Source organism: Haemaphysalis longicornis, unplaced genomic scaffold (assembly GCF_048455015.1).
Source record: "Haemaphysalis longicornis isolate Haplotype H1 unplaced genomic scaffold, Haemaphysalis longicornis Haplotype H1 scaffold_13, whole genome shotgun sequence".
Lineage (NCBI taxonomy): Eukaryota > Metazoa > Arthropoda > Arachnida > Ixodida > Ixodidae > Haemaphysalis > Haemaphysalis longicornis.
The window spans coordinates 19,790,468-19,814,292 of NW_027526233.1; the positions used below are offsets into that span (position 1 = coordinate 19,790,468).

A 23,825-nucleotide genomic window follows, 5' to 3' on the forward strand; every position below is an offset into this window, starting at 1 on the left:
ACCGTGGTGAATAATGCGATGCTAGCACGAAACTATAACGGTCTACCGGGGTTCGCCAACTGATGGGACAATATTAGAGAGTTCTAGCCGACCGTTTTTGACGCTCTGCTATGCTCCCGACGGCCCGCTTAGCAAAACCGGTAGCATCAGCGTCAAAAATTCCATTAGCTAAGTGATAACGCATCTCCATCGACGGGTAATGATTCGCGTGGCCGGCCTTACCTTCACCTATTCGGAAGCGCTGTAGCAATTTAGTTGCTCATGTTCGCTCTGGCGAAACGAAATTTGCCGTAGCGCGCTCGCCTTGCGGGGGGGCGGCCATGTTGGAATCCCGCGCAGAAGTGTAAGGTGCTGCGACAGTCCGCTAAGCGGTCCCGGTTAGCGGAGCGGGGCCCCTCTGCGATGTCGCCGTTAGCGTAATATCGCGCCACGCATGCGCAACGGCGCTCCCGCATGCAATCGGAGCGGAGGGGACCGTCAGAAACGGTCAGCTAAAACTATCGTCACGAAGTCAAAGATGACACAGTTGTCTTCAAGGAAAAAAAGTTTATTGGAGCGAACTTTTGCTCCCCTAACAACTCCAAGAATACAACGGCGGCGAAGCAGCACTCAACAAAGTGACGTGTACAGGCGAGCTCCGGTGATTCGAATGCCGCGGCGTTTGTTTTGTAGGCTTTTATCTTTCGGCGCGAGTGTTTCTAGAACTGTCATTTACATCCAAAACATTGAACATCAAAGACGGGTATTTAGTATAGTGATGTTAGGGCGAAAAAGTCTGCTTATCTGAATCAGATAGCCAGTGCGGCTTAAAAATAAATAATGGAACACGCGCTTCGCTTGGGACACAGTTAACAGAGCCGAGCGTGGCCAGGAACTAAACAAACAATAAATAAACGAACCCATACATGGTTCGCGGCATTACCCCCCCTCTAACAGGGCATCGACACGATGCTAAAAAAAAGGCAGTTCGAAAAAATCACAAAACAAGTCCGTCATCTTGCATACTAACGTTTCGAACGGACCAAGTGGACGAATTCGGTCCGCGTGCGTCATCGTGATGTTTCGGAATCACCATCAGAGATAACCTCGTAGGTAAGTTGACGGACATGTCGTGGAATATGGTAGGATCCGAAATACCGTCGCGGAAGTTTCTCACTATATCAGCCTCTTTGGATGGGAGTCCAAACCCAAACATACCCCCCTGGGTGGTACTCGGCGTCTCGGCGTAGGAGATTGTAGCGCTCGGCACCCACCAGCTGCTGGTCCGTTGAACGAACTCGAGCGAGCAGGCGGGCCTTCTCCGCACGCTGAAGGTATCCTTGGACGTCAGCGTTGAGGTGGTCGGCTTCCAATTGCGGAATAATGGCATCACAAATCGATGTCGGCCGTCTACCGCAGACAAGGTCGAACGGAGTCATCAGCGCAGTTTCCTTGATAGCCGTGTTGTACGCAAACGCGGCATACGGGAGCCATTCGTTCCAAGTCTTATGTTCAGCGTCGACGTACATTGACAGCATATCTGCGATTGTCTTGTTCAGGCGTTCCGTTAGTCCGTTCGTTTGGGGGTGGTACGCCGTCGTTCTACGGTGATCCGTGTGGCTGTAGCGTAATATCCCTTGCCTAAGCTCCGCAGTAAAGGCCGTTCTGCGGTCCATGATTAGGACTTTCCGGGGCTCCATGTCACCGCACAACTTGGCTCATGAAGATTTTCGCAACTTCTTGCCCTCGGAAGAGCGGTGGTCTCTGCGTAGCGCGTCATGTAGTCTGTCACTACGACAATCTACTTGTTCTCGTATCGATATGTAAGAAACGATTCCAGAAGACCCATTCCAATCTGTTAGAAGGGCTTCGCTGGGATGGCCATGCGGTGCCGAAGTCTGGCGGGTCTAGTCGGTGGCGTTTTAGATGAGAAGCATCTTATGCTCGGGCCTGTGTCCCTCCCTCTCTTGTTGTCGTTGTTGTCCGCTGAGTGCACTCAACTGCGGATGCGCGTCTCTTCAGCCCCATCAGGGTTTGGGCTGACGTCAGTGCAGTCCACTATAAAAAGAAACAGTTAGGCGGCGCCTGGTTTCAATCCCACGACTCTCATGCCGCAATGGTAGGTACATAGCATTCTTCCCACTGCGTTATAAACCGAGACGGGAGGATGTGGTACGAACGCGCCTTATGTCCTTCAGTCAAACTACGTCAAGAATCTACTGATACAACGAAGCTGAACGTCCACGGAAACTACAAACTGAAAACTAATGGGAACTTCTGTCGACCCCATGGCTGGTTCGTATACTAGACGGAGTTCCCCTACGGGAGGGTGGGGTAATTTGCTTTTGTCTCTGGCACTCACGGCAGCTCCGGACGTAGTGAGTGACGTCGAATGTAGGGCGGTGCTAGTACTACTTCGCCTTGATTTTTCCAATTGTGCGGGCTGTGCCGATTTCGGAAACGTGCCACAACGACCCATCTTCCGGACATCTGTCCGGAAGATAGGTTATCGTGGCACGTTTCCAAAATTTTTCACGAATGTCGGCGGTAATGACAAGAATATAGTTCATTCTCGTTCCGGGGATGAAATTCTTCTTCACCAGCACAGAGGTTTTCAGCCTGAATTCTGGTTGGCTGTGCTTGAAGGTCCTAGGCACGGTGACGTTGCATCCTTAAGGTAGTCGATTATGACGCTTATGTTGGGGTCGGCACGCTGCTAGTCGGCTAGGTCGCTCTCCTTCACGACTCCGAAGAACGCGCTGTCTTCTTCGAAGAACGCGCTGTCTTGTGGTGATAGATCGACAAGATTGCGGGACAGGCATTCGGCGTCGGAGTGTTTCGTGCCAGATTTATAGACGATTGTAAGCTCCACCGCCCAAGACGGCTTGAGGGGTCCTATAATGAGGCGAGCCAACACAGCGGATGATGGTCTGTCACAACATGGAATTGTCTACCATACACGTATGGGCGATATTTTGAAACCCCCTTTATAACAGCGAGACACTCTTTTTTCAGACGCCGAGTAATTTTTCCCCTCCTTCGGCAGACTACGGCTGGCAAAAGCCATAACTTTTTCGCAACCGCTTTGCTTTTGGGGGAGCACGGCACCGAAGTCTATATCACTGGCGTCCGTGTGTATTTCCGTTTCGGCGTCTTCATCGATATGGGCGAGCACCGGCGGCCTTAGCAGGCGTTTTTGTAGCTAGAAGATTAATTTTTTTTGTCGTTTTCCCAGCTAAATAGGGTACTATCTGCGGTCAAGCGTGCGACGTTTGCGACGAAGCGCCGGTAGGTAGTATGCGCACAGTCCGAGAACTATTTGCACGGCCTTCTTGTCTTTCGGCATTGGGAAGTTCGCAATGGCTTATGTTTTTGACGGCGGGTCAGGTAGGACTCCCGCGGCGTTGACGACGTGGCCACAAAACGGGAGCTCCTCGTACGCAAAACGGCACTTTTCTAGGCTTCAGCGTTAACCGCGATGTACCAATGGCCTATAGTAACAGCTCCAACTTTGCAAGATCTTTGCCGAAAGTTCAGGCGAAAACCACAACGTCGTCGAAGTATAGGAGAAAGGTCTGCCACTTCAGGCCAGCTGGCACAGTGTCCATGACTCTTTGAAACGTCGCTGGCGCCGTGCACAGCCCAAACGGTATAACCTGGAACTCGTATAGGCAGTACGGGGTTTTAAATGCGGTCCTCTATCGGTCTCTCTCTTCCACTTCACTTTACCAGTAGCCGGTCTTCAGATCCATCGATAAGAAGTATTTCGAGTGGCAGCGGTGGTCGAGTGCGTCGTCGATTCCTGGCAGGTGGTTAATGTGCTTTTTGTTCATTTTGTTCAGTCGCTGGTAGCGACAGCAAAATCTTAATATGGCGTCTTTTTTCTTCACCAGTACGACCGGCGCAGCCCAGCGGCTTTTCGATGGCTGTATAATGTCACCACTGACATGACGTAGACTTGAGGCCTGATGGCTTTCCGCTCGTGGGAGGAGACGCGGTACGGTGACTGTCGGGTAGGTCGCCCTCCATCTTCTGTTATTATTCGGTGCTTCGCTAGAGGTGTCTGACGTAGTTTTGAGTTTTACAAAAAACACTCACCGTAGAGAGGCAGCAAATCCATTAAATTGTTCCGTTGTTCTTGCGGCAGCGCCGCATTCACGTCGAAGGGCTGCATATGCTTGAAGGTTTCTGCGTGTGTGCGTTCAAAGTCGGCGACCGCGATCACGTCACTTGCTTCTTGCGTTTTTTCTAGGAATGCGATTGCCGCGTCTTTGTTTAAATGCTGGTACTCCTCAGTGAAATTGGTGACCTAAACTTTGAATTAGCTTTACATAAATCGCGTAATGCCTCTTGCGACGGAGACGCCGAGGTTGAGAAGCAACCTTTGGTCACTCTCTACGATAGCGTCGATGTCAGGAGCATCATCCTCACGGTAGACGGTGTACATCAAGCTTGCGCCGGGTGACAAGGTGACGTGATCGTCGGCGATCCTTACAGCACATGTGTTCGGTGTTCGACAGCGGCGTCATGGAGTGAGTCGAAGAAGAAGTTACCGGGTTGGTCTGCAGATTGATTATTGCCCCGTTGTCCATAAAAAAGTCCATTCCAAGAAAAACTTCGCGTTAGCAGTCAGTCAATATGACGAACGTAGCAGGGTACGTGGTGCCGTCTATGGTGACGCTTGGTGTGCATTTGCCACTTGGCGTTTTGAGATGGCCTCCTGCTGTCCGTACAATCGGACCGCCCCATTTTGTCATAACTTTCTTCAGCTTAGACGCAAAGAATCGCTCATTACTGAGTAGTCGGCACTCCTCTCTATAAGGGCGACTGCATCAAAGCCGTCTATGGACAACCAGATGTTGGGCGCCCCTTTTCTCATGTTTGGGGTGCGTCGGGGCGTGATATCTCGGCTTGTTCGTGTTGGCGGCCGGGCAATATGCGTTGACGTTATCATCATCGTCTCAGCGGCAGGCTTGGTAATGTCGGGTACACGTCGTGCCTTGCGCTGCTGTCTAGTTCGAGAGTCACGTCAGGATTAGGTCGGGTCGTCAGGATGAGGGCATGTCGCGAGTCAACGTCTTGGTCGAATAGTTGCGTTAGGTAACGGTTTTTCTTTTTCTGCCGTTGTGCAAATATGCCAAGGTCCGTTTAATAACAGTAATTGCTGGGTTACCTCGATGACCAAGCATGCCCTTCTGTGTTTAATTATTTTTCCTAAAAATAATGCGTTAAAATGTCTAACATTTCTTGGTCGGTAGGGGTTTATAGCGGTAGTGCTTTATAAGTGCAGGGAGTTGATATTGCTGTTTGGGTCCGGTTTTTTGTTTTCAGAAATGAAGTGAGACAGTGTCACACATGCAGTGCATTGGGTTTCTTAGGGAGTGATACTTTTGTAGAAAAGGTAACAGCCTGTTTTTTCCGCGTATTGTGCTTAGGAATCCCGAAATATCGGGACTATATTTTTCGTCCAGAAAACTAAGGTGCCCCCTCCACTGGAGTTTAACTTAGTATTTATAATGCAGGCGGTTCTTGAATATATATACCAATAGGATTCGGAGAGGTGTTCAAGGCTCGCTGACGAATTCCCCCTTGAAGATGCAGGATCCACAGAAAGGTACACGAATCATTTATTTGTTTTGAAGAGTCTGCTTGCTTCCTACCAATTCATTTTCCAAATATAATAAGCTGTGTCAGTATTATTACAAGATGGGTCAACCAATTTAAAAAGCGCAATGCACATGATTAAATTATTTCTGAGACAGGAGCATAAGATAAATACTACAAAACTTGTTCTTTGAAGAAGCGAGAACGCAAATATATACTTTCCTTAATCAATCTTAATCGAATTAACAGCCAGAACATTGTGCTCTTCTTCTGTCTCCGTCCTCGCCCAATAGTTGGGTCAGTCAGGAACAAGTGATCAGCAACAACAGGAAGCAACTAAGTCTAACTTTATTATTCTAATATACTGCCGCGAACCATGCATTGGGTTTGTTTTTTGTGCTTTGCTTTTGCCGCCCGGCTGTGCCGGTCTGTTTTATCGGTGTTGTCTGTGTGCCAAGGGATGCGCGTGTTGCATTTTTTCTCTGCCGCATGTGTTATTTCTTCTGCTACTGACATCGTTCCAAACTAACGTGAACATGAAACCTTGGGCGAGTTGGTGAACGGCCTAGAATAATCTTTGTTGATCTACAGTGTACTGGATACAATTCGACTACTCGAGAAACCGTCGCGCCGAGCGGTAAATTCCCGCAGAGCACATGCACCGGCATTCGAATTGTGACGCTCGCTTTCGCACATCACTTTGTGACTGCTTCTTCGCGGCCTGAATATTCTTTGAGTTGTTAGGGGAGCACAAGTTTGCTCCAATCAACTTGTTTTCCTTCACTACAACTGCGTCGCCCTTGTATTCGTAACATCGGAAGGCGATGCGGGATACATGCGCTCTAAGTCCTCGTCAAGCGGACAAGAGAGCCCAACTCGGGTCAGTCGCCAACAGCAAGGTCTTCAGCCAGAGTTTCGACCACTTCCGGATAATTTGAAGAAAGAAGGCATGAAAACTACCATGATCAACGCATGCACCATGACCAGAACTTCTAATCCTTCCGTCGTACTGCAATAGCCCCGGGAAACACCATCGTTCTGCGGATCCCCTGCAGAAGACCCTGAGGACTGGTTGGAGAAAGTGGAGCGCGTCCGCATCTTTAACCATGGGATGACGAAGAAACTTTCCGCCATGTTTTCATCTATTTAGAAGATACGGCCCCAACGTGGAATAAAACATGATAGCTTCCTTACTGACTGGACTCTCTTCAGGAGCAAGTTCCTCAAAACATTCGCCACCGTCGTGCGGAAAGAACGAGCCTCCCTTCCGTTGGAAACGTGGAAGCAACACCGCAACGAAGCGGTCGTGATCTTCGTTGAGGAGATGAAGCAACTATTTCGCCGCTTGGACCCCGAAATGACGATAGAAAAGAAGTTACGCTTCTTAATGCGCGGTCTGAAGGAGGAACTGTTTCCGGGACTTCACCGCAACCCACCCAAAACCGTCACCAAATACGTGACCGAAGCCACCACAATGAAGAAGGCCCTCTAAATGCGTGCTAAGCAGTATGCCCGCCACTTCATTGACGCGGCCAATGCAAACTACGTCGACAACATATTGAGATTCCGGCTGATAGCCTACGCGAGACCATCGGCTCAGTAGTGAGAGAGGAGCTGTGGAAACTTTTCCCCATGCCGCCGCAGCCCCACGTCGCTTCCCTTACCGACATGATTAAGGAAGAAGTCCAACAAAGCTTTGGAACTTCTATGCCATCCAAAGTACCCTGCGAGCCACAGGCTATGACGTACTCCGCGGCTGTTCATCAACCCCACCCTGCTCCAACACGTCGTCGAGAGGCCCCGCCGTACCTCCACCCACTGTCGTCCCCCGAACACCTGTAGTTCGAAATCAGACACTGAGGAAGATGAACGTATGGTGAAGTCCCGATAATCGTCCTCTGTGCTACTACTGGGGAAAGGCCAACCACAGTCGCTGCCCTTACAAGATACTCGGACTGCGGGGTTTCTCCGTCAACGCACCTCGCAATCTCCCTGGCCAATGACCACGTGAGATCTACGAGTATCTATCTCAAATCGGCGCTGGCCAAGGTCGTTTCAACCGTTCGCCTTTGCCCTCCCATACGAGTCGCCGACCCGTCGTAGCAATGTTGACTTCACATTTGGAAGGTCCCCCAGCCCACGCAGGAGAAACTAAAGGCTGCCACTTCTTGAGGTGAAGTTGCACAATGGCGAAAAAATGAAAACAGTTGAACTACACAAGAGCGAGCCGAAGACGGTGATTCACGACAGGCCCTCCTCCCGACGACCCGACCGAACCCTGACGAGGCTCCCAAACATGATGACTACAGGGCGCGACGTGCACACAACATGACCGAGACTGCCGCTGCGAAGACGATGACAACGACGACATACAGTGCCCGACCGTCACTCGCACAAGCCGACATGCGATGCCCCGACGCACTAGAAACTCGAGAAAGGCAGCGTCCGACGTTCAGTTGTCCATCGACGGCTTTGACGTAGTCGCCCTCATCGACACGGGAGCCAACTACTCTGTAATAAGCGGGTAATTCGCTTCTAAGCTGAAGAAAGTTACGACAAGATGGGACTGTCCGCACATACGCACGGCAGGAGGCCATCTTGTAACAGCAAGATAAACGTGCACGTCACGCGTCACCATAGACGGCAACGCGTACTCTGCTATGTTCCTAATTTTACCTAACTGGTCCCCCGACGTAATAATCGGAATGGACTCTTGATGAACAACGGCGCATCCCAAGTGGGTAACGTTATCCTCTGATCACTACACGGCGCCGCCACCGAACCCGAATCACCTGCTGCTGTAAGGATAGCCGACGATTAGGTCACCCTACCACCTCGTGCAAGCTTGATGATCGCCGTCCACTGTGAGGATGCTGCTCCTGACATCGACGCTATCGTAGAGAGTGACCAAAGAGTGCTTCTCAACCGCGGTGTCTCCGTCTCAAGGGGCACTGCGCGCTTTAAGCAATCAAAATCCCACGTTTTGGTCACCAATTTCACCGAGGAGTTCCAGAGTATTAACAAGGACGCTGAAATTGCGTTCCTAGAAGAAACGGAATAAGCAAGTAGTGTGATCGCGGTCGCCAACTTTAAACGCCAACGCGCAGATGCTTTAAAACTTCCACATCATTTTGACATGAACCCTGCGCTTCCGGAAGAAAATCGGCACAGACTACTGAACTCAAAATTAAGTCAGACACCCCTGGCGAAGAACCGAATTATCAACGAAGATGGAGCCCGACCTACCCGACAGTCACTGTCCCGCGTCTCTTCAGACGACCGCGAAGCCATCTAGGCTGAAGTCGAAGACATGCTCGGAGACAATATTATACTCATTAAAATGCCTTATTTATTTATTTATTTATTATACCTCAAAGGCCCCGTTAAGGGCGTTATATGAGGGGGTAAGCAAGTCACTGAAGGAATATTTGTGCGATGGTTTCTTTGAAATGAGTGATGCAGGAGTGGTGCACGGCGTCAGAAGGCAGATCATTCCAGTCCCTAGATGTTTGAAGAAACAAATGCAGAATGGTGAGCGGCAGTATGCGCACGAGCAGGATAAACAGCTTTCGAAAGGTTTAGTCAACATTAAAGGCGATGAGCAGGAATGAAAGCCGGGTTAAGGTGTATGGAATCAAAAAAGCGATCAAAAAAGCATAGTCTGTGAATTTTGCTCCACGACACTAGGTCAACAAGATTACCTCGAGATTTGAGTTCAGTTACGCTGGTTAGATAGGAGTAATCTGAGTAAATAAATCTGGCTGCACGGTTCTGGATTGATTCAACTGTGTTAGTAAGAGTGATTTGATGGGGATCCCAAACGGCACATACGTATTCCAGCTTTCGGCGGACAAGTGTTAGATAAGTAAGAAGTTTCACGGAAGGCGGAGCGAGTCGCAAGTTTTTTGAAAGATAACCAAGTACACGGTTAGCGTCATTGATAATGTTCATGACATGAGATGACCAAGTGAGATCTGAAGTTACGGTAATGCCAAGGTATTTACATGAACTAACTTGTGTAATTTCAGAATTAAATATAGAATATTTAACGGGTGAGTAAGCCGGGCGACGGTGAATGAACAGGACACATGTTTTCTGAATACTAGGAGAGAGCCACTTTTCGCACCATGACTGCACCAGAGAAAGATCTGATTGTAAGATGGCGGAGCCGTTAGTACTGCGGATAGGACGGTAAATTACACAGTCGTCAATTAAAAGGCGGATGTTAGAAGATATGTTATTAGGCAGGTCATTAATGTAGATTAGGAAAAGCAGAGGGCCGAGAACAGTACCTTGAGGTATGCCTGAAGACACAGTGGAAAGATAGGAACAATGGTTATTAGCATAAACGAACTGTTGGCGATTATTTAAGAACTCGCATATCCAATTAAATACCAGGTTATTAAGGTTAAAGCGCGAGAGGTTGAGAAATAACCTTTGATGGGATACTCTGTTAAAAGCCTTCTCAAAATCAAGGAAAATGGCATCTACGGGTATGTTAACGTCGATGCTGGAACTAAGGTCGTTAATGAAGAGAGCAAGTTGAGTGTCACATGATAAACCTTTTTGAAATCCATGCTGGCTAGGGTGAATGAATTTACGGAATTGAGAAATTGTACAACATGTAAATATATGACATGTTCCATAATTTAGAGCATACACTAGTGATGGAAGTGGGACGATAATTACTCGGAGAAGATGCTGGACCTTTCTTTGGGACAGGAATGATCTTGCCGAGCTTCCAGTCTTCCGGCACCACACCGCATGAAAGTGATTGCTGAAATATGTGTGAAAGGATAACGCTGGTTAAGGGCATAGTGTTTTTTAGAATTTTAGAATTTATACCATCGGTACCGGCAGATGAAGTAAGCTTCAACGCATCTATTATTTTATGATACCGTTAGAATTAAAAGCAATGTCCGGCATAACTGGGTTATCAAAAGGAGGGCAGTCTGGAAGCGTATCATTTGAGTCAGAAGTAAAGACAGAGCAGAAGAGGGAATTTAGTACATGGGGGGCGGCATGTTCAGGAATAGGGGTACCATTTTCGTGAAGCAATAATAAGAAGCGCTGTGTGTTAGGATTATTGGCTTTCCAAAAATGCTTTGGATTACTGCGTAATATGTTAGGCAAAGTGGAAGAAAAAAAGGAACGCTTGGAGTTCATTGGAAGTGATTTGAATAATTTAGCCGCGTTGCGGTATCTATTCCAAGCGCTGGCGCTTTTCGACTGTTTAGCGGAACGGTAAAAACGCTTTTTTTTGTTCTTAAGTCGCTTGAGGGATGTATTGAACCAAGGTGAGGATGGCCGTTCAGTGATTGTGGTAGTGGGAATGTACTTATTAATCAGCTCATGCATTTTACTCTTGAACAAGGACCAGTTAGTTTCAAGGGGGCGTTGAAAAAAACTAGTTAGATACCAATCACTGAATATGGACAGTTCCTTGTTAATAGCAGTGTAGTTTTCCTTATCGTAAAGTGTGATTGTCTTCTTGGTAAGTTTCGGCCGTGGTAGATAGTTTGAAAATGTGGCATGCAGTACAACGTGATCGCTTATCTTTGGGAGGGAAATTAAAGATGCTACGTTTGTGGGATGTGACGTCAGGACAAGGTCAAGGATGTTCGCCGAATGCTCTGTAACTCGTGTTGGAATAGAAACAAGCTGGCATAAACGAATTGTTCAGCACGTGTTAGCAAAGTCACTATCAACATCGTGTTTCGAAAGATTTAGAGGGATGCCGGGCAAGGTTATTCCAGGAAAGTTGAAGTCGCCTACTAAAATAACCAGAATGTTAGGATAAGAGGTATGCAAGACATAAAGTACATCGGGGAAGCTAGTAACAAATGAAGCATTATCGTCGGGAGGGCGATAACTTACTCCAATGATGACGGGGTGGTATTAAAATTTGCAGTTGAACATTATTTCAAGGGGAGAGTGAACGGCTACCTCTGTGCAATTTAAAGTTGTGTGAGCGGCAATGAGAATTCCACCACCCCGTTTATCATGACGATCACGCCAAAAAATGGTGTAGCCGGGAAAACAAGTAGCTAATTCAGAATCAGATATGGAAGGGTTAAGCCAAGTTTCAGTTAACAGAACGATATTGCATTCGGTCATGTCGATAAGGTTGCAAAGTGAATCTCGTTTCGGTAAGAAGCCTCGTATGTTGGTGTATACGATTGACAGCAGTTCGGTGTTTGCGTTAGGTTGTGCGCCGGCGGAAAGAGATAGCTATGGAGGGCGTGGAATTCCTTTTTCTGAAGCATGATCAAAATGTAGATGGTATCACCAATGGTTAGTTTGTAGTAATGGAGCTTGTACGTTTTCTGCGACGCTTTACCAAATTCAAGAAGATGTTTATGGGCTTTGCGGGTACTCGGAGAAAACTCCTCACCTATGCTGTAGATAGTGCCCTTTAATTTTTTGGAGTTGGTTAGTACTCGTTCACGGTCTTTAAAATGATTGAACTGGACAATGATGGGTCTATGTTTGTCTTGTTGAAAACGACCAATTCGATGGGCGCGTTCAACATCTGTCTCCTGGAGTGAAGTCCCGAGGCTCGCACTACACAAATCAATGATGCGCTTCTCCGATTGTGCCCAAGTTTCGTCAGCAGCATCTTCAAAGCCATAAAACACAAGGTTACAGCGTCGTTGCCGGTCCTCAGAGCCATCCATCCGAGCAACTAGGGTAGCTATATTGTCGCAGTTCTGTTGAGCCAGAGTCTGTAAGTCTTCAACTTTTTCTTTTATGGCGGCATTGGCTGAGCAGTCTTCTTCGAATTTGGAAAGTCTTTTAGTTATTTCTTCAAATTTTTGATCACTTTGCGATAGGGTAGTGCGAATTGATTTATTTCTTCAAGTAGGGACGCCTGACTGGATTGGATAGCACTGAACACAGGCATAATATCGTTACAAGTTGGAGTAGAAAAAGACCGAGTTACAGGCTTGGGGTTTTCCTCAATATGTCCGGACAGCAGTAAAAGGGCTCGGAGGACATAAAAGCTGTTGGCAGCAATCACAACGCAACAGCCAGGGCTCGGCAGCACAAGCAAGGCAACATATTTGGTACGTTTCGCAAAGACGGAGCAGGAATTATTTATCTGCATCAAAAGCAAGAGTTGCGTGCGAGCGCGACTGCCATGACTGCCGTGCCATGACTGCCGTGCCACGGGCATGACTGCCGTGCTGCCGAGCCCACTGGAGAGCGCGCCGCTTTTCCTGATGTTTTTATCTTTTGGGAGTGACATCAGTCAAGCGTCGGTGCCTCGTGACCAAGTTACTACCAGCACCAGGATAGACGGAAGCAGGGGAGGGGCTAACGCTGTACGGTGATGGCGCTGTACTGGGGGCTGAAATCCGGCGGCACGGGTCGTGGGGGAGTCCAAAGGGTCTGGGTCAAGGCGTGCAGATGGTATGTAGCCGGGGAGGCCAGGCTTCCATTGGCAGCCTTCTCGAAACCCTGGATACGGGTGTGATGTCCGGCCACGCAAAGAATCTGCATCAAAAGCAAGGGTTGCGTGTGAGCACGGGCCATGACTGCCGTGCTGCCGAGCCCACGTCTATGGGCGTCTATTGCAAAATGTATGGTGAGCTATGGCCACCTATGGGTCTCTATGGTCACCTATAAAAAGGCATCAATTAGGCAATACCCAGCTATTAAAGTTTTTATAGATCCTACAATAAAGACTGTAAACCATACAATTCTCTTTAGACGATTATAAAACACCATATTGTGTTTAGCCTATAGAGTCACAGCTATTCAGGTTGCTGTAGCCAGCTAAAGAAATATGTATGGCTTTAGTTCTATAGACCAGCAGCGGCAAAGCTCATTTGGCTGGCTATAGACCATTGTTTAGCTTTAGGTCTATAGACTTGAAACCCTTCAGCTGTCTTTTGCCAGCTTTTGGAAAAAATATGTCCTCAAGCTAAAGAGAGACAGCCACAAAAGCTCTTTTGGCTGGCTATGGGCTGTTGTTTACCTCTAACTCTACAGACTCAAAACCATTCAGGTAACTTTTGCCAGCTATTGAAAAGAGTTCGTCCTAAAGCTACAGAGAGAACGCCATAAAAGCTCATTCGGCTGGCTATAGGCCATTGTTTCGCAATAAGTCTACAGACTTGAAACCATTCAGGTGTCTTTTGCCAGCTATTGAAATTTGTTCGTCCTAAAGCTGTAGAGAGAAAGCCATAAAAGCTCATTTAGCTGGATATAGGACGTTGTTTAGCTCTACGTCTACAAACTTGGAACCATACGGCTGTCTTCTGCCAGCCATTGCAGAGAATTTGCTTTAAAGCTAAAGAGAGGCAGCTATAAAAGCATCTGCGGCTGGGTACAGTGCAATATATAACTGTAAAACTTTAAACGTGTGACAATTCAGCAACATTTTGCTGGCATTCGCAAAGCGTTTGGTGCAAAACTTACATGACTGAATCCATAAAGGCTTCTTTAGCTAACTACATAGAACATAAGGCTCCAAGTCTCCAGCCGCTCATCGAGAAGTGTTAGCCTACAAAGTATAATTCAAGCAACCATTAAATCCCATTCTGCTGGTTTGGTACGTTTCGCAAAGACGGAGCAGGAATTATTTATCTGCATCAAAAGCAAGAGTTGCGTGTGAGCGCGACTGCCATGACTTATGACGCGAAAATCATACATGATTTACCTAGCTACATCTACAACACAAATTGGATAACGATGGTGAGGTTCATCGGCCGGTTCTACGAACGTATTTGTTCAATAAGGTTACGTACTTATTATAACAACAATACGGGAAAAGTAGAAATAAAGGGAGCTACTGATAATGCTCAAATTCAGGTTGCAACTTTGGATACTGCGCGTCGGCAAAGCTTGCAAATGAACGTTGACCGAAAGACGTATAACTTCGGCGAATTCTTCCTCTGCGGCTCTTCTGTGCCGCGATCAAGTGAAAAAGCGGTCTTCTCTCCTGACAGCGTCGAAGGAAATTGAAAATAACTTTCGCGGCCCATTTTACGCTCTCTCAGAAATATGGTGGAAGCTGCGAACAACCGCACTCTTTCTCCCGCGACGCCCACTTTCAGATTAGTAGTCATTGAGAAAGTGGGAGAGCGACCCACGCCGGACCGAAGGAGGCACGGTGAGGAAATTCTAGGAAGCGATGAAAAGGCACAGGGGACACCCCTGCTTCCTGTTTTATTTTCTGTGGTTTGTTTGCCATACTGGTTTTGGCGATGGGTACCGGAGGACATGGCCGTGCGGCCCGCGCTGTGTTAGTATTCCTGCGCGCAGCAATGCTAGTGACAGACAATTTTCCCTGAGTGCTGATAACAGATACAACTTTTTCGGATGAAGAAAACAAAACGTTAAGCGATCTTGCATTTACGAAAAAAATAAATTTTAGTGAACAAGTTAGAAAAAGATCGAAAGATGGGCACGTATCTCCGCACTATTTTCTATCGCGATGGACCTGCTTATACCAGGATGTAATCAGTCAGCCGCATTTCGTCTCCTTGCTCATGTGCGCGGGCAAGTGCTGCCTGGAGCTGGGAACTTATGACTCGACGGCATTGTGCTCGTCTAAATGGTGTGACGCCAAGCAAATGTGTCGCTTTTCGGTGTCGTAAATTTCGGTGTTTACGGTGACAGAGTTACGATTTATTCACCATCAACTTTAAGTCATCCAAAATGGATGCCTGCGATACTGTGAAAGGAATTTCATCGTATGCAAAACTCCAGGGTGAGTGATCTTACGAACTGAAGAGACTCGATAGTGCGAGAAATGCGGGACGTTTTTTGGTGTTCACGAATACTTTTCTAAACTACCCTGCACCACATGGGCATTGCAGCGTACACAAAAGTGAAGATTTGGCCGCGGTGATGTGACAAAAAGAATTATTCTTTTGCGAACTGAGAAAACTTACAAGGAACTAATTGAGTGAACTTGGAGAGAGAGAGAGAAATAACTTTATTGGGAGAGAATGGTGATCCTAGGCGTCGGCCAAGAGCCCTTGGGCTCTAGCAGCGCCTTCGGCCAGCTGGACGGCCCAGACTTGATCCGCTGGGTCGTGGCTGAGCAACACGGTCTCCCATTGCTCCGCCCGAGTGATTCTGCGCGCGGGTATAGCCGCCTGCGGGCAGGCCCATAGCATATGTGCTAGATCTGCCCTTTCTTTACATTTATGGCATTTATCCGAATGTTGCCCTGGATAGCAGTAGCTATACATAACCGGGTTTGGATATGAGTTTGTTTGAAGTAGCCGCCATACGACGGATTGCCTCTTGTTGAGTGACGGGTGAGCAGGGGGGAAACGGGCCCGTTCCAGACGATAGTGATTTTTAATGTCCCTGTAGGACACGAGCCGATCCCTACCCGACCATCGGAGCGAATGGGCGAATGGGGTGTTAGGGTCGATGTCAGCTCGGTCAGTGAATCCTCGAGCAGCATCGTGCGCGCACTCGTTCCCGGCCAGGCCGGAGTGGGCAGGTGCCCATATCAGGTAGATTTTGCCGGTCCGCGCATCGCGACGGAAGCCAGATGGGAGAATTGCAGACGCTTCTGGGGAGATCCGCCCTCTCGAAAAATTTATAATGGCAGATTTAGAATCACTGATGACATATTTGATATTTGCGGAGGCCGTCATTGCCAGTGCTATGGCCGCCTCTTCTCCCACTTCCGGTTCCTTCGTGCGAATCGAGCCGGAAGCTACGGAATTTCCCTGCCGATCGACTACCACTAATGCCATGGCGTCGCGGCCTTCGTAATCGGCTGCGTCCACGTATGCCACGTTCTGTGATTTTTCGTACTGTTTGTGGAGGGCTTTGGCCCGCGCGTGTCTTCGTTCCAGATTGCGCACGGGATCCATGTTTTTTGGAATGGGTGGTATGGATATGCCTTCTCTTATGGCTGGTTGAAGTGGGACCTTGGTTGGGGCAGTACTCGGGTAAGTGATTGCAATAGAGTCGAGGATGTGCCGTCCAGTCGCGCTGTACGTAAGTCGTTCTCGTTGCGCTAAGCGTCGAGCTTCGATGAGTTCGCTTAGCGTATTGTGTAGCCCAAGTGCCTCGAAGCGTTCGGTCGATGCGGTAAGCGGTATCCCGATAGCTTGCTTGTAAGCTCGCCTAATGAGAGCGTCGATTTTGTGTTCTTCGTCCTTTTTAAGGTCTAAGAACGGAGTGACATACGTTATCCTGCTTACAACAAAAGTTTCAACTAATCTTACTAGATTGAGTTCCTTCATGCCGTGATGGCGGTTTGCAATACGGGAGATGAGTCGGGTGATTTGAGAGACCTTCTTTTTGAGAGCGAGGATAGTTTCGAAATTGTGTCTGTTCGCCTGTATGCGAAGGCCAAGAACCCGTATGCTTGTGACTATGGGGATGCGTTGGGTTCCACCACCAGCGAAGAGATGGACTTCCGGAGGTGTCTTATCTGTGCGCCGCCCTCGACTGGTTGGTCGATATAGTAAAAGCTCCGATTTTTGCGGAGAGCAGCTGAGACCGCGAGGGCCGACGTAATCTTCGACTGCTTCGATTGCCTGTTGTAGCGTGTCCTGAATGTGGCCGTCGCTGCCTCCGGAGACCCAGAGCGTAACATCGTCTGCGTAAAGGCTATGTTGAAGGCTGTAAATTCGGTTTAAAATTTCAGGAAGACCAATCATGGCGACGTTGAAGAGAAAAGGGGACAGGACAGAGCCTTGGGGCGTCCCCCTGTTCCCTAGCTTTATCGCATCGGATTCCATTCTCCCTACAGCGAGGGTAGCTGTGCGGTCTGAAAGAAAGTTGCTGATGTACTCGTAGACTCTTGTCCCGACACCGATTTTGCTCAGCTTCGTGAGGATAGCCGAGTGTTTAACGTTGTCAAAGGCCTTTGTGAGGTCAAGACCCAAAATTGCTCTAGTGTCAAGTGGTGAGCAGCGCACCCCGTCTATGACATCGTATTTGAGGCGAAGCATCACGTCTTGCGCAGAGAGTTTTGGTCGAAAGCCGATCATCGTGTGCGGAAAAAGACCGTTGTCCTCCATGTAGCTGTTGAGCCTGTTGAGTATGACGTGCTCCATTAATTTCCCTACACAAGATGTGAGCGAAATCGTTCTGAGGTTTTCGAGCTGAAGTTTCTTGCCTGGTTTCGGAATCATAATCACCTTTGCCGTTTTCCACATGTCGGGTATTTGGCCCCGCTCCCAGCACACGTTCATATAGCGGGTGAGGGCTTCAATTGATTCATCGTCCAGATTTCGGAGCATTTTATTTGTGATGCCATCTGGACCTGGCGACGAGCGGGTTCGCAGGGTTACGATGGCCCCTCGTACTTCGCTGACAGTGATGGGTCGATCAAGGAGGTCATTTTCCTGTCCCGTGTAGCGAGGGAGGACCTCACGTGCGGAGTCTCCAAAGTATCTATCCTTAATTGTCTTGATCAGCTCGGTGTCGGAACCCTTAAAGTTGTGTAGAAGTATGTTGAGGTTGTTTTTCTGTGTGGTTTTACTATTGTCAGGGTCGATCAGACAGCGTAGAATATTCCAGGTCTTTGAGAGTCCAATTTCATATTCCATTCGATCACACGTGCTGTGCCAATTTTGACGTGTTAGTTGACTTGCGTAATCTTCAATGTCGCGATTGAGAGTAGCGAGGCGCCGCCTCAGGTTGCGATTTAGCTTTTGTTTCCGAAGTCACTGGTGCAAACTGCGCTGGGCCTCCCAATGTGAAGGAGCTTTGCATCGGCTTGATAAAGACCTGCATCTGCCGGTATTTCTTTAGTAGCCTGTTTGGCATCCCTGCAGAGTTGTTCTGTCCATTCCCGAATGTCAGATATCTCCTCGATGGCAGGGCTGCCCGCAACGTCAGATGAGGTACGTTCGGCGGCCCGTATTTTGCGGAAGGCGTCCCAATCAATAAGGTGGAGTTCCTTACCGTACGGGTATTTAGTGACCATAGATTCGACCCCAATCACGACGATGTAGTGGTCACTGCCAAGGTTTTCTTGACTGTTGAACCAAGTGGCATCTTTGCGTGTGTTTTTCGTGAAGGCGAGGTCAGGAGTAGTATCGCCATTCACGCTGTTTCCTATGCGGGTGGGCCGTGTGGGGTCAGTGATTAAGGTGAGACCCTCTCTATGCGCATCGAGCCAGAGGTTTCGCCCCTTAATCGTGTCCCGTTTATATCTCCACTCGGTGTGGTGAGCGTTGAAATCTCCGACGACTATTAGGGTGTTTCCCCTGGCCAGTTCGAGGGTTTTACGAAAAAGTTGACCGAATTTGTGGGCGTTTCGAGGGGAGCTGTATATGTTAAGTATAAATATGGTCTGTGTTCTGTGTTTGCTGTCTGGAATTAATTCAACAAGGATGTGAGCCGCAGACGACGCACCCACCCCGGCATCGTGACGAATCGCCGGAATGTTTCGCCTCACGAGAGTGGCTACCATGGGTTTTTGCTTCGAGTTAACACCAGCGGCGTCTTCTTCTACGTCTGCGAAAGATTTGTAATTGCTAAGCTTTGCAAAAACACCGGTCTCTTGAAGACAAACGACGTCAGGCATTTCGCTTGCATCCTTGGTCCTAATAAATTGTTCAAGGTGAGCGCGTTTCCTCCTAAATCCTCGACAGTTCCATTGCCATACGACAAGCGTACTTGGCTTTCGGGTTTTCTTCTGTGAGCGATTAGACATGGTCGTGAGGATTTTTGGAGCTTTCCGCTGAGGTTGGACGGGAGTAGGGTTTTGTTGATTTCATGGGGCCTGTTCCTCCATCCCTGCCCATCCACGTGGTGGTGCTTTCTAAGGCTGTAACTCTAGCTCTAAGTGGAGAAATTTGGGAGCCGATATTTTCGGCCAATTCCGCCAGCATGGCCTTGAATTTTATGCTGAGATTCTCGGTTATGGCCTTACTAAGGTCTTCTCCAAATTGGCCGAGCATGTCCTCATCGACGTAAGTTTTAGAGTCCGAGTGTGCGGGCTGGCTAGAACTAGTGGGGGTTGATTCTTTGGCCTTGCGTTTCGACGGTGGAGAGCCCGTTGGTGAGTCGTCCATCGCGTCTGCAGAGCTGTGTTCTGAAATAATTTCAGGCGACTCCTTAGCTGACGTAATGAACTGGTTGGGTTGTCCTGAATTAGTACCCGCCTGGCCTAGGTTGCGCGGGGAATAGGATGTCGTTGATTCCGCACTGGTTCCCTTGAGTAGAGCTATTTCCGCCTTGAGGGCTGAATTTTCCGAGATGACGAGCTCTAACATCTGCTTAATTTTTGTAATCTCGGACTGTTGATCTCAATGTTCAGAACCAGGAACGCCTGTGGTAGGGGCGCTGCGCTTTTGGGAGGCTTTGCGGTGAGAGACCGTGTTTGCCCAGCTCACCTTGTTTGTTTGGTTGCCTCCGCTCGGCTGTCTTCCGTTTCGAGACAGGGATCTCGACTTGCGTCTGTGATTCTGGCGGCCAGCGATGCTGGGGCTCCGGTGTCGCAGGTGTTGACTGCTTGCCGAGTTGTCCCTGGTGCCTGGCCCGCGACTCACGTCCCGTCTGCTAGGTCGTTCATGCTGCGGAAGCCGTCGAAAGGACCCCGATCTACCACGCTGGCCGGTTGTCGCTTCGCTCGGCCAGTCCTTATGGAGTATGGACGACGTCGAAGTTCCGTTGCGCCCGCCGTTTTGTTGTCGTCGACGGTTGTTATTTTGTTGCTGTTGCTTTTCCCACTTGCGCTTCTTGAGAACGTAGGGAGTCTGGAATCGCAGTCGGCACTTCTTGTCGCCGGTTGGATGATCCCGTCCGCAGAGAGCACACTTGGGTTCGCATTGATGTTTCTCAAGCGGTAAGTCGGTGCCGCAGATCTTGCAGATCTTTTTGTCGGGTGCTGGGCAGACGTCCGCGCGATGACCGAGCCTGCCGCACCCGTCACACAGTTCGTGTCGCTTCTTGTGGATGAAGCAGCGATATTCGGCGCCGCGGTAGAATATATAATGCGGCACCGTTGTGCCTTCAAAGATGATAATGGCAGAATTAGTACGGCCCATTCTCCGGGCCTGCAGAATCGTTGGATTCTTCTTGTAGACAAGACTCCTTGTGATGTCGTCAGCACTGTCGTACTCTGGTATATTGTGTATGATCCCCTTGACGGTGTCTTCGGGAGGCGCCGCGTAAGCGGTGACCTTGTAGGAATTTTTTCCGAAGTGGAGCTCCTTGACAGCGGTGTATTTACTTGCACGCTCCATGCTGGGGGTGCTGGCCACGATGATGTTTTTTGCGGGGTTGATCCTGAGATCTTCCGCCGCCTCGTTGCAGCTGAGGCCGGTCGCACGGAGCACGCCATCGCGCAAACAGGCCTTGGAAAAACATTTTTTTATCATTGCATTGTGTGCGACCGTTTTCATTGTTTTATTGAGAGTGCATTTCCATTTGTGCCACCGTAATTGCAGCTGTGTGCGTTGTGTACTGAGTGTAATGAACGACTTCTGAGTGCTCTCGTTTCTGTGGACTACCCAGCATCTGTAGGTGTTTGTGCCTCGGCGGGCGTTCGCGGGGAATGTGCCGCGTAGTGAGTGTGGCTGTCGAGCAAGTAATGTAAGCGTGAGCCAAAGTGTTGGAATGCGTGTGCTGTGTTTTTCAATCGGCGTATGTGAACAACTGTTTACAGGTGGTGAAGTAGCGTAGATAGTAGCAATTTATGTAATAAGTGAAACAAATAAACCTCTTTGTTTTGCTTTCCTTGAATGCCCGCGTTTAAGCCTTTTGTGAATGAAAACTGGGGAAGTGTTTGCAATCGCAGCCTCGCACTCCCCCTATATAGCTGAACTGTTCCCGGAACATGTATTACAGAATGCAGCTTGGCACACAACCTAAGTGCCACAGGAAAAGTTTTAGAGATCTGCAAGGCTCTATGCTGGCATGGCAGTGTGCTAATAATTTCTCAGCGGCTGCTGCTGTCGCTGTCTTTCAATTCGTGGTGATTCTCTTCTGGCGGCAGCCCATGCAAAAATATTGTATGGTCGGCTGTTGAAAAACCTGCTTATGGTTGTCTTGAGCTATTTGACCCAATCATCTTTAAACATTTCTATGGCTGTCTTTAGCCATTCCTATCGACATTCCTATGGGTGTCTTTATATTCTTCTATAGCCACAGCGACATCAAAAGAAGAGCTAAAGACAGCCATAGAACCGGCTATAGAAGAAGCTAAAAACACAGATAGGAATTTCGATACGAATAGTAAAGACAACCACAGAACCGGCTATAGAACACGCTAAAGACACTAATAGGAATGTCGATACGAATAGCTCAAGACAACCATATAACCGGCTATACAAGAAGCTAAACACACCCATAGGAATGTCGATAAGAATAGCTGGAGACAGCCGTAGAACCGGTTATAGAGGAAGCCAAAGACACCTATAGGAATGGCGATATGAACCGCTAAAGACAGCCATAGAAAAGTCTAAAGACGTTTGGGCCAAATCGCTAAAGACGACCATAAAAAGGATTTTCTATAGCTGACCATACAATATTTTTGCATGGGTACAGCCATCGAAAAGCGCCTTGGCTGCTGCGGCCATACCCATTAAGAAAAAAAAACACGGCACATTAAGGTTCTGCGTTGACTGTCTGCTACTGAACAAAATCACTAAAATGGACGCGTATCCCCTGCCACGAATCGACGACGCCCGGGACCGTCTCTGCCATTCGAAATACTTCTTATCGATGGATCTGAAGACCGGCTACTGGTGAAGTGAAGTGGAAGAGAGACACCGAGAGAGGACCGCATTTAAAACCCCGGACAGCCTATACGAGTTCAAGGTGAGGCCATCTGCTCTGTGCACGGCGCTAGCAATGTTACAAAGAGTCATGGACACTATGACAGCTGGGTCAAAGTGGCACACTTGTGTCGTATACCTAGACGATGGGGAATTCGTCGGGACTTTCAACGAACACCTCGCAAGGTTGGCGTCTGTACCAGAGGCCATTCCTAAGTCGGGGTTAACGCTAAAGCACGAGGAACTCAAATTCTTGGGCCAAGTTGTCAACGCCGTTGAGCCCTGCCTGACGCGGCAAAAACTTCGGCCATTGCGAACTTCCCAAGGCCAAAAGACAAGAAGGGGATGCGAGATGCATACTACGTGCGCTTCGTCACAAACTTCGCCCGCAATGCAGAGCCAATCACGCGCTTGACGAAAAATGGCACCTTGTTCAGCTTGTAAAACGACCAATAAAAAGCCTTCTGCGAAGTGAAAAAATGCCTGCAAAGCCGGCAGTGCTGTCTCATTTCGACGAAAACGCCGAAACAGAAATTCACACGAACGCCAGTTATAGAGGCTTGAGTGCCGTCCTAGTCCAAAAGCAAAGCGTGAGCGAAAAAGTAATCGCCTATGCCAGCCGTGGTCTGTCCAAGGAAGAAAAAAACTACTCTGCCTCTGAGAAAGAATGCCTCGCGATTAAATGGGTCATTTCGAAATTCCGCCCGTACGTGTATGGAAGACCATTCAAGGTTGTGACCGACCACCATGTGCTGTGTTGGATCGCCTATTTGAAGGACCCCTCTGGCCGTCTTGGGCGGTGGAGTTTGCGCCTGCAAGAGCTCGACTTTCCAATCTTCTACAAATTCGGCAGGAAACATTCCGACACGGACTGCGTGTTCCGCGCCCCCGTCGACCCACCACCACAAGACTAATGAAGACAGCGTGTTCTTAGGAATCGCTACGCAGAACGACCTAGCCGCCCAGAAGCGTGCCGACTCTGACCTACGAGTAATAATCTACTACCTCGAGGGAAGCACCGTCGCCGTTCCTAGGACCTTCAAGTGCTAGTTACCAGTATTCAGCATGAGAAACTCCGTCCTCGTTAAGAATTTCAGCCTCAGAGCAAGAACGAATTACCTTCTTGTCATCCCCGCGGACCTTCCTGACAAAATTTTGGAAACGCGCCACGACGAAACGTTTCTCGGCATCTCGGCACAGCTCGCACTATTGGAAAAGTCAAGGCGAGTTACTACTGGCACCACCTTACCTCTGGCATCATTCACTACGTCCGGCGCTGCGATGACTGCCAGCGACAAAAAACGCCACCGATGAGACACGCCAGACTTCTGCAGCAGATCGCCGTCCCATCGAGGACCTTCGAACAGATTTGATGGACCTTCTGGGCCCATTACCTACGTCACGATCCGTGAACTAGTGGACTGTCCTAGCGACAGACTACGTGACGCGCTATGCAGACACGGCCGTTCTTCCGAGCGGGGATGCACAAGAAGTGGAGAAGTTCTTAATTACCCATTTGTGCTACGACAT

General features: G+C 48.7%; 1 pseudogene; it reads right to left on the minus strand.

Annotated features, from left to right (window-relative positions):
- Positions 1-20,897, minus strand: part of LOC144163733 (uncharacterized) — a 69,463-nt pseudogene extending 48,566 nt beyond the window's left edge.
- Positions 20,898-23,825: the final 2,928 nt, after the last annotated feature.